General features: G+C 47.0%; 2 long non-coding RNA genes across 2 annotated transcripts; both read left to right on the top strand.

Moving 5' to 3' along the window:
- The first annotated feature begins 1484 nt into the window (after window positions 1-1484).
- On the top strand, window positions 1485-3840 carry LOC123167119 (uncharacterized). Its single transcript, XR_006483814.1, has 3 exons — window positions 1485-1738; window positions 1818-2054; window positions 2872-3840. It is a non-coding gene; the product is annotated as an uncharacterized lncRNA (long non-coding RNA).
- A 3897-nt stretch (window positions 3841-7737) lies between these two features.
- LOC123167113 (uncharacterized) lies at window positions 7738-8353 on the top strand. The gene is made up of 2 exons (XR_006483813.1): window positions 7738-8121; window positions 8211-8353. It is a non-coding gene; the product is annotated as an uncharacterized lncRNA (long non-coding RNA).
- Window positions 8354-9936: the final 1583 nt, after the last annotated feature.

Raw genomic sequence — 9936 nt, 5'->3', positions numbered from 1 at the left:
CATAGATAGATAGATCACGAAACACTACAAAAAATACACTTCCGTGATGATACGTGTTTGTCACAGTAGGTCACGTTTTCTGTCTTGCATGTACATCCATGAGAATTTTATGACAGAATCAAGATAGTCATACATGTGCTGTCGTAAAAGTGTTTCATGACAATACCAAAATTATCATCACGGAAGTGTCCACTTCCATGACGATAAATGGCGCGTCATAGAAGTGTTTTCGTCAAGGGTAACCAACACGTGGCATCCACCGTAAAGGGTCGCCGTTAAGCTATCGGGTTCCGGTTTGGATCCGATAGCCCGTTAACAGCCGGGACCAATGGGGATGTTCCACATGTAAAATTCGCATTCGCCGGAGGGACCACGTGTCAACTCCACGTTGGGACAAATATCATCCAGCGAATCGACGGTATGCACCTATGATACGTCGACACGTGGCTCGGCTCAACAAGCGCCCATTCAGGTCAAAATGCCGGCCTGTTTGACTTGGTCAAAAAGAAGCAGGCCGGCCCACGGAAAGCCTATTAATGACCTGTTTGCATATAGCCTAGCCCGCTAACTCACGACCCTTTATGGTCTATCCGAATTAGGCCCAGTAGCTTCATCTGGGCCGTCCAATGTTATTCCAATCCGTTGTAACTTCCGGCCCATGTATGGCCCATGACGTCTTTCGGCCCATATGAGGTGTAACATCCCAAAATTCTAAATTTTTGAATGTTAACTATTTAAATGGGTTTAAACCAAAACTTGCTTGTCGATTGATGTTAGTTAAATTTGAGTAGGATTTGAAACTTTTGGAATATTTAAACGAATAATAAACGAGAGGGAATAAAAGGACTTTCCCAATTATTCGTTTGGTTCTTATTTTGGGTTTGAGAATATTCAGACTATTTCCAATTTTAATATGAGAGACGATGACATGACTTCCTCAAAGAATACTATTGGTGAATAATTGAATATTCTCCCATTTGGATTTTGAATATTTAAAATAATTTGAACTCAAAATAAATTTTATGAGAGAAGGAAACATGACTCATTCAATGTTAAAAAGAGTTGGATATGTTTTAAATGATATTTGCATTTCCTCCGGAGTTGAAAAATATTTTTGTGGAGCATTTTATAATGTTAAAGTAAAGTTTACCAAAATGTTATATTTTTATTATATAAATATTTGAGCTGAAATAAATGCTCACTATTTCTATTTTAGTGTATACACTTTTGTGAGTGTCTGGTATTTTGTTTTAGGACGTAAATTTGCATCTATCTCGTCATATTGTTTTCTGGTATTTGTTTAAAGAGAAAAAAACCTGGACCTATTTCTACCAGTGCCCAGCAGCAGCATTAGCGCTAGGCCCAGCCCAGCAAGCCAACCGGACGACGCCACCCGCGTCAGCGCCACATCAGCAGCTTCAGGCCCTTTTCCTAAAAAACAGCTTCACGCCCATCTGCCAGCCTCTCTCCTCTTCCCTGTTTGACTCACGCACAGACCCCACCACCTCCTTCTTCCACGTCCGCTCGGTCTCCCTCCCCATCATGACAGTACCTCAACGACCAAAACAAATCCATGATCCGCGCAATCCTGAACCCCCTCGACCGAATCCGTTGAAACAGATCGAATCCCCTGTCTCCCCTCGATTGATTCCCATCCTCACCTCGCGGAACTGAGCTCCTCGACTCGCTGGATCTCCGCTGCACGAAGCTCCTCCGACGACGAACTGCAGAGCGGCCAGTAAGCCCCGGTCCTCACAGAGCCTCTTAATGAATTCGCTGAGACCTCACGCACCTCCCTCGCCTCCTTTTATTCTCAGGAACCACTGCTTCGAGCGCCCCACATCCTCCCGAAGTTCGCCGGCAACTGCCATCGTTCCAGCCGCACCGCCTTGTCGCCAAAGGTCGCCCACGTTGTAACCGAGGAGGTTTTCGAGTTGGCCATGAAGCCCCGCACGCCGTCCCATGCTTCCCGAGCTTCGGGAGCCACCTTTGTGAGCTCTTGAACGGAGCCGAGCCGCCCCGCCACCGCGCCATGGTCACCGGAGTGCATTCCGGTGAGGAATTCCCCTCTCCCCTAAACCTAACTCTAATAAAACTGCAACCGTCGATCGTCACTTCATCCAACGGCCAACAGTAGTCTATTCCGTGAAGGGGTATCGGCTAATCACGTGCTGCCATGTGTCCATTAGTTTTGTTTTAATTTCTTCTTCGACTGAAATTGTTTTTGTACTTTTACAGATAGGTCCCTGAAATTCAATTCATCATAACTTTTCAACGATAGCTCTGTTTTTGATGAATCCCCAATTGTGTTAGTTTCGTACCGAAGCCCTATTTACAGTTAATTCATAAGTTTCAACTTTTGAACATTTCAAATTTGACCAATTCAAATTTGAATTTGAATCATCTTTTGCTCATATCTTGCAAATTGTATATCATATTCAATTGATGCTTTTTGCGTCTGAAAACTTGTATCAAATACTTGTTGATGATATTCGTTTTACTGTATGAATTTAAATTCAATTCAAACTTCATCTCACTATAATTTGAGTTGTAGTCCTCCTTTTCAAATAATTCTTTTTGCAAATGAACCCTTATGTCATATGCAATCTATTACCCCAATTTTATGTTGTTTTCCCATCACTTTGAGTCCGATTCATATTATATCAAATATATGCTTATAAAGCAATATTTTGTTGTTTAGAAATTCTTTCGAGTTCGTTCCTTCACCCGTCACCTTATATCACACCGAGACCCATATTATAATATTAAACCTATTTATGTTGATGCTGTTCAACCTTGCTATATTTGTTTTGTTCTTTTGATTCTTATTTATGGCATGGTTATTTATTTGGATTCTTTTGTTTGCGATAGATTTCTCGGAGCGTGACGAGTAGAGTTATCAGGATGATGAGTGCGACGATCTTCATCAAATATACTAGGCAAGTTACACCTTGGTCATCCTTCATCCTATTATTTTTCATGCATGTAGTTCTATATCACAATACCATATTGTGCATGTGTAGGAATATTATGGCAGTATGCTATTGCTATTGAGATGTAGTTAGTATGGCCTTATTGTAGATCGTGATAGTGTATGCTTGCTATGCTAGGTAAACGGGTATTGGTTCGTGCATGCATTGAGAATATGTGAGGACTATATATAATATAACTTGAGTAAAAACATAATATATAATTCACCTCTGGGCGGAAGTGGTATTGTTTGGTGTTGAGGGAAGGCATCATGGGGTCTTGCACTTTTTCCAAGGCCATGCGCCCATGAGAGTGCACCCTAAGTGGAAAGCCACTCAGGTTCCATGTGCGACCACTGGCTATATGGGCTCTGGCTTAGTTGACCAGTTGTTGGAACCCTTGCCCAGACAGTGTCAACAGATGTAGCATATATATAGGTGGGATGTGGGCGTTAGGTGTTAAGGGAACCTCTTCTGAAAGACTTCGTCTCAATCTTCGGATTGGTTCCAGTGGTTAAAGCGTAAAAAACTCTGCAGAGTATTAAAACTAATCATGATTAACCGTGTCCCCGATTATGGACAAATTTGAGCAGCTAGACCATGATAGTTGTTGAATGATCTTAACGGATGATATCTTAATAAAAATTGAGTGGGAAATTTAGTAATGGGGATAGGTTGGTATTGGATTGCCCAACTCAACCATATGTATTTAATTGTAGCAAGACGAAAATAAAATTTAACGATTACATTATGTAGTTATGTCACAGCCCTAGAATTTGCTTGTCATTAGTTGCATTAAAGCATCCATGCATCATGTTAATTCTCAATTAAAGTTGAAATGGGGATGACAAACCCTAGCACCAAATTAAATCAAATAGGGTCAACCATAAATATTTTCAATGAACCCAGAATGCTCTTTAGAAAAGTTCATCATTTTTGGATTGGTTGAAAACCTCTGTCAAAAATGGTGCACATTTTTCTAGGTAATCCTGGATTTTTGAATTAAATCGTATGTATTTGAATCGGGGCACTTAAATTCTATAAATAATTTTAAATGCTCCAACATATTCTGAAAATAGCTAAGGGCCTTTGTAATAATTCAGTTAATGCCCAAAATTATTTTCAGGATTTATAAAATGATTTGGTTTATAAACTAAATCAAAACAGAGGAGAAAAATAGCAAAACAGAAAGAAAATTAGAAAGGACACAGAGAGAGAGAGAGTTTACCTGTGCAGCCCACCTGCCGGCCCAGCTTACCGGGCCAGCCCACCCGGTGCCTCCTGTCGTCTTCCTCCTGCCAGTAGGAGCAGCTGTGTGCTCGCACGCGCGCGGCCGAGGAGGCCAGCTCCTCCCTGCCTGCCTGCCCCTCCCCGACGCGTCTGGACGACGCCACGCAACCCCTCTGCCCCTCTCTCACTCTCCCCGTGCTCCTCCTCCCCTTTGTCTCTCTCTCACACGCACACCCGAGCGTTGCCATCGCCGCCGATCGCCATAGCCGTGGCCACCGGCCACCGCACCACCTGCCGACATGCCCATCAACTCCGCCACGACGCCTAGCGCCTGCAAGCAGAAGAACGCAAGCCCGGACGGCCTTCTTCCCCGCCAACGCCGCCATCCTCGACCTCGGGTGCCGGTGATCTGCGCCGTCGATTCGCCGGACCCCGTGCCTCCCTTGCCTTGCGAGCAGCACCAGCAGACCCGCGGTGAGCCGCTGCTTCTTTTCCCCCTACTCCCATGTTCGCCCGCGTCCTCTAGGCCGTAGTTGCACGGACGCAGAAGCTCCCGCCGCCATGTCTCATCGCCGCCGCACCAACAGCAACCGCAGCTTGTGTCTAAGCACCGTCGCGCGCTCAGCATTCTCCCAGGAGCCGAGTGCAGCCACCTGTTCGCCCTGCCGTGCACAATGGCGCCGAACCCGACCTTGCCGAGCTCCGGCCGCCGCAAAGCTCAACGCCGTCGACTCTGTAGACCACCTCATCCACTGCTGCTTGCTCTGTTGGATGCGGATGAGCACCAGCTCCATGCAGAGCCCCTCCGCCACTCGTTTGGTCGCCGGAGGAGCAAACCCGACGCCTCCGCCGTGGCCTGTGGCCGCCGGCGATTAGCCGCCGGCTAACCATGCCATTAGGGCTTAATTACCTTGTTTAGTTAACCCCCAGACACTGAAAGCCGGACCTCATAGGTTCAATTAACCGGCTAACCAAATTAGTTAGATTTAATCTAATCCAGTGGACCCACGCGTCAGCATTGACTTTGCTAATGTGGCGTTTGACCGGTCCCACCTGTCTGCGACCCTAACCAGCCCTGAGTCACTGACCAGCGGGCCCCACTGGTCAGGTTTGACCTGGACCGGCCCCTATTGACTTGATGACGTCACACTGACGTCATGCTGACGCAGTAAACTATTTCTGGAATTTAAATAAATCTAAATGATTTATTTATTTTCAGAAATTTGCCTAAACTTGTAAAATTCATAGAAATTCAACCGTAACTCCAAATGAAACAAATCATATATGAAAAATGATCAGAAAAATCCAATCTATCCATATGTACCATTCTCATGCATGACAAAGCAACTTAACCTTGCTGTATAGATGAAAACATGATAATGCATTTTATAACTTCATAGTTTGAATTTGAATTTGAACCTTTGGTTCAAATCAACTCAAACCCTTCTCTTGATAGCTGCATTAGCTCAAATCACATCATATTACCATGTCATATTCATGGATCATATTGTCGCATTGCATTGATTGTGTTTCCTCTCTATTGCTGGTAACCGTTCCCCCTGCGTAGACGTGGTTCCGACGATGAGTTCGATGACATCGATGAAGAGCTATACTATCTTCGGAAGTGTCAGGCAAGCAAAAACCCCTTGTTCATTTCGATACAATCTCACTCTCTCGCTCCTGCTCTCTTTTACTGCATTAGGACAACAACGTTTCAACTGTTACATGTTGCGGTAGTTGAACCCCTTTCCTCTGCATGACCTGTCATTGCCACAGTAAATAGATGAAACCCACTAGCATGAGTAGGAGTTGTTTGAGCCCTGATGTGCCTACTCATTCATGCTTGGTTGTCATGCCTGCTATTTCTTAGAGTTGAGTCAGGTCTAATTCATCGGGGATGAATTGGAATCTGGTGAACATGTCCTACTGTTGAGAGCTAAGTGTGTGAACACGATTTGGTAAAGGTAGCGGTGAGAGGCCATGTAGGAGTACATGGTGGGTTGTCTCATTGCAGCCGTCCTTAGGAACTGAGTTCTGTGGTTGTGATCGATGAACAGTTACTACCACACATTGGACTCCGGGCGCTCCAAGCTCTCTCGACTTATTAATCAACCTGATCTATGTCCAGGAATTGCAACTAGTTTCTGGTGTTTGTAGGTAGTGTTAGTAGTCTACCAAGTGGCACCCGATACAGGTGGGCTTGGGACAGACTAGGCACCGTGGCACGGTGTACCAAGCGTAGATCCATCCGTCGAGGTGGGCTTGGGAACCCTGCACACATCGTTTGGGGCCGTGAGCGGCACCCCGGCCGGATCTCCTTGCGGATGGAACCCGAATAGGCGATAAACCTGGACTAGAGACTTGTATGGTTAGTCAGGTCGTGGCCGACTCCCTCACCAGGCTTCCGCTTGAAGGTTGCCGAGATACACGACGTGTACATGGTGGTAAGTGGCGAGAGCGTGTGTGAAGAAGTACACCCCTGCAGGGTTAACATCATCTATTCGAATAGCCGTGTCCGCGGAAAAGGACTTCTGGATTGCCTGTACAGTTCATAGACAAGTGAAAGTGGATACTCTAAAACTCGCAAGATAAGCGTGAGTGCTATGGATGGCGTTCTCGTAGGGAGACGGGAGCGGATCCATAGTGGTGTATTGATATGGTGAATATGTGGACTCGTGTGCGCCACCTGAAAAGAGTTACTTGCAGTCATAGTTCAGGATAGCCACCGAGTCAAGCTGGCTTGCTGCAGTCAAACTCCACCACCCCCTTTGTTGATACTGACGCATATGTAGTTACCTCAGCTACGATCTTGTGCCCTCGGCAGGGTCTTGTAGACAGTTAGGCTTCTTAGCCTTTTCCATTTGTAGTTGTCTGTACTCAGACAAGATAAGCTTCCGCATGTGCTTGTTGCTTGTATGACTTGAATGCTGGGTCATCAGACCCATATTTGTAATATCTGGCTCTTCGGAGCCTAATGAATAAATACTTTGAGTTGTAGAGTTTTGTTGTGATGCCATGTTGTATTTACACATATCGGGCATATTGTGTGTATGATTGAAATGCTTGATATGTGTGGGATCCGACAACATAGTCGTTTATCCTTGGTAGCCTCTCTTATGGGGAAATGTAGTCTAGTGCTTCCACTGAGCCATGGTAGTCTGCTACAGCCCGGTTTACCGGAGTCCTGCTAGCCCAGTTGCTACTGCTCCGGAACACTTAGACTGGTCGGCATGTGATCCACTTTGTTCCTGTGTCTGTCCCTTCGGGGAAATGTCACGCGGTGACTTCCGGAGTCCTGCTAGCCTGCTACAGCCCGGGTTCCCGGAGTCCTGTTAGCCCAGTTGCTACAGCCCGGATTCACACGCTGATGACCGACACGTTCGATGCTGGTTCATGTATGCTTGTCCCCGTAAGTTAGCGCACTTTGGGTTCACGACTAGTCATGTCGGCCCGGGTTCTCTGTCATATGGATACTAGCGACACTATCATATACGTGAGCCAAAAGGCGCAAACGGTCCCGGGCCAGGTAAGGTGGCACCCGTGGGAATACCGTGCGTGAGGCCGCAAAGTGATATGATGTGTTACATGCTAGATCGGTGTGACTTAGAATCGGGGTCCTGACAAGTTATCAGGGAAAAAATTAGCTTTCTGCAAAACAACCACTTCATTATCCTCTTGATATACCTTGCATATAGAAGTAGGTCTGTTATATCAATTCCTGCGTGACTTGCCAATACATTCAAAGTATTGACCATTCGTGGCTGCAACGTTTCATGTTGCAGATTTTATTTGACGAGTGAGTGATACGATGTAGGGTTACAATGTCTATACTCGACATTTGCATGTGGAGTTGATGGACTTCATGGAGACTTTATTTGCTTTTCTGCTGCATTTTGTTTGTGTGCTAGCTTGAGCTATGCAGGTATGTATTATATTAAATTCTGGATCTACGATGTAATGTTATCACATGTGGTTTATTCTTGATATTACATCCTGTACTATGTGTGCTAGGTATTGATCCAGGGACTAGCACAGTGAGTACAGAGACATCGAATATTATCAGGTTTGGGTCGTTACATGAGGCCCTTTGTAACCCTGGGCCAAAAAAGGCCTGTGATGAAACTGGCCCAGAATGAAGAGTGTATCGCTTTATACCCATTAACGGCCCATTATTCCATTGGGCCGTTTCCAGCCTGTGTTATCTTTTGGCCTTCTAAGGCCACATTTTGTATTGGGCTCAACTCCGGCATTCGATTACTTACAGTCCGTTACTGGCATGTTCTGCTTGTGGCCAAATTCAGCCTGTGCTTAAAGTCGGCCCGTCTATGGCCCGTTAATTCGTTGGGCCATTTTCATAGCGTCATCAATTATGGCCCATTAATGACCCGTTATGCCTGTCGATAGAATTAAGCCCGTTGTACACATCATCCTATTAACGACCCGTTATGGTCGGCCCATAAACAGACGATTCCGATACTAGCCCGTTTACGACCCATATTGCGGTCCGTTAATGGTCCATGAATGTACGACCCATGTTTGGCCAATCTATCAAACGACCCGTAGAAGGCCATTGAATCTGCGGGCCATAGAAGGCCCATGGATAATACGGACCTTAGAAAGCCCACTACAGCAGCCAGCAGGACAATGGTTACAACATCTGTATGTTGCCCATGGTTAGAGCATCTCCAACAGACGCGAACGTGCGGCGCGCTAAAGACGCCTTTGCAGCATGTTGTTCGCGAGTTTTTGTGCGATGAGGAGCGCTTGCTCTAGTGGCCGCTGCAAAGTTTTGCACGCGCGAGCCGCTCCAGCAGGCGCTGCAAAAAAACTGCGCTATGCACCCAAAACAAATAAAAAACCATAGGCATATATAAAAAAGTGATACATAGATAAAAAAGTGATACATAGATAAAAAAGAGATACAAAGATAGTTCATCTAGCATAGATAGGTAAAAAAGAAACTAGTCCGAGGTAAAAACTATGGTGCAACTAGAAACTACTCCGAGTCGTCGTCCTCCTCCTCCTCGCTTGTGTCGTCCAACGTATCAAGCCACGCGTCTTCGCACTGCTCATCGTCGCTAGAGAAGAATGATGCTTCTCACAGATCGCACTGCGATATCACCAGTGCCTTCCGACGACGCATGTTCGCCCATTCCACGCGCCGCCTTGCCCTCCTCTCCGCCCAGAAGGCGTTCTTGTTGGCGACGTCCTCCGGGTGGCACTGGCGCCACTCCGCCATGGCTCGCTCATCCGCCGGGGCATTGAGGAGGTGGCACTGATGCCGATGGTGTTCCTGACGGTCGGCGTTAGTTATTAGCAACGAAGGAGGGGCGACGGCCTGCGCCTGCTCGCACGTCCAGACTTTCTGGAAGTTCATCTGTGGGCGAGGCCTCCCGAGGCGCCACACCACCGCGTCGTACGCGCGGGCGGCCTCGTGCGCAGTCTCGAACGTGCCAAGGCCGAGGCGGACGTCGCCGGACCGAATCTCAGCGTCGAAGGCGTCGGAGGGGCGCTGGCGGACGCCACAGTAGCCCGAAGATCCCCGGCAGTGCGATGGCATGGTGGCGCGGTGGTGGCACGTCAGCGGCGAGGCGAGGAAGCGGCAGAGGAAGCGGGGAGAGAGTGCGTGGCGATGTGGATAGCGATGGGAGGCCGCGTGGCGGGCATAGCTATTTATAGGCGCGCCGGAAGCGGCGGGCCATATCTAGCGCATGACCTCCCGCTTTTTCACGCGCGA

The sequence above is a fragment of the Triticum aestivum genome, chromosome 1D (assembly GCF_018294505.1).
Source record: "Triticum aestivum cultivar Chinese Spring chromosome 1D, IWGSC CS RefSeq v2.1, whole genome shotgun sequence".
NCBI classification, from domain to species: domain Eukaryota; kingdom Viridiplantae; phylum Streptophyta; class Magnoliopsida; order Poales; family Poaceae; genus Triticum; species Triticum aestivum.
This window is presented reverse-complemented; position numbering and strand designations above follow the sequence as displayed.